The sequence below is a fragment of the Caretta caretta genome, chromosome 7 (genome assembly GCF_965140235.1).
Source record: "Caretta caretta isolate rCarCar2 chromosome 7, rCarCar1.hap1, whole genome shotgun sequence".
Classification (NCBI taxonomy): domain Eukaryota; kingdom Metazoa; phylum Chordata; order Testudines; family Cheloniidae; genus Caretta; species Caretta caretta.
The window spans coordinates 23,904,436-23,906,102 of NC_134212.1; positions in this window are offsets into that span (position 1 = coordinate 23,904,436).

A 1,667-nucleotide genomic window follows, 5' to 3' on the forward strand; every position below is an offset into this window, starting at 1 on the left:
GGCTGGGGCTTTAAGAAAAACACCAAATATCAGAAGACTTGAGATAAAGTTGTAAGATTTGGCGACACTGACTGAGGTGCTTGTTTTGTCTGAATGACTGGAGCGGGGAGCATGAAAGGATAATTCCATGCTGGAGAAAGGTGCTGCACTGACAGCCTTGGAGAGTGAAATGCTCTCCCAACAGGACACACGCAACATGGGCAGTAGCAGTGCAAACATCTCCCTCCCTTCCCACCAGTCTGTCTCACCCAGCCCTACAGGCTCCCCAGCTCTGGCATCGGAGAGGACTTCAGTCTGTATGACCCATTCAATCCTGGGCCCCTCTGCTGAGCTGATCAGCAGGGGGGCCAATTGTGGGGAGACTTGGACACCTGCCCACTTGGAATTGGACTTGAGACCCACCCAACTCATTTCACAGACGCCAGTACCATTGTACAGCCATCAGATGGGAATGGCTGTGAATCGCTACCACTTGGGCTGGATTTGAACGGGTGATTAACCAGTCTATGTCCATACCAAAATATCCACTGTACAATGTATCCTCCCCCTGATGCTGTCTGTGCTAGGGAGTGGGTCTTAAGTATAGTGCAGCCCCAATGAAAGGATCATGTCTCTAGTAGCAAAGCAATGCAACGCAACCTCCAAGACAATATAGTACCTTATTCTGGAGTGGACTGCTCTGTGCTTGTTTCCACGCTAAGTAGCTTTTTTCCTGTACTGCATACTTGAACCTGGCCTACACTGCCTACCTATCCCTACTAGAGTATGCATCTTCTTCTCAAGGAGCTCAATCTAGGAGGACCTCCATGGGGAACAAATATTTGATAAGGCTCTTCACTCTAGCAGAGAAAGGTATAACGTGGTCTGATGGCTGGAAGCTGAAGCTAGACAAATTCAGACTGGAAATCAAGTGTAAATGTTTAGCTGTGTTGCAAACCTTTGTAACAATTTGCCAAGGGGTGTGGTGGATTCTCCAGCACTGGCAATTTTAAAATCAAGATTGGCTGTTTTTCTACAAGATCTGCTCTACTAATTGTTTTGGGGAAGTTCCCCGGCCTGTGCTATACAGAAGGTCTGACGAGATGATCACAGTGGTCCCTTCTGGCCATGGAATCTGAGTCTATGAATTTGCAGCATGACCAGGACTCTAATAGCCGGCAGGACTTTAAATCAGAGCCGGAGCGCACTGGCAGAGCTATGATGGGAGTCTAGCACTGAAACAGGGAGGGATGTTTGGGGTCAGGATTGAGGGGCATTGACAAGAGCTGCTGTGGGGAGATCAGGACTAAAATAGCAGGGGGTGCTGCAGGTCAAGTCTAATGTGCATTAGCAGAGCTGTGTGGGGAGAGGCCAGGACTAGAAGAGCAGGGGGTGATGCAGGTCATGCATAAGGTGCATTGGCAGAGCTATGTGTGGAAACCTCACATAGAACCTGTGTGTACTTCGCTCATCTCTAGCCAGGACTGTCAGCCCCTCACTTTCACATGCACTCTAAATATCCTTTTTGTTGACACATAGCTGCTGCCTGTGACAAGATATTAAGTGTGTTTCATGGGCAGTGGAAAGCTTTCTTCACATGCTGGGCCTGCCCTGTTTGTTGTTTTTCAAAGGCAGGCCTTGGAAAAAGAGACTGAACTTTCTGGATTCCCTCTCAGGCCCTCAGGAGA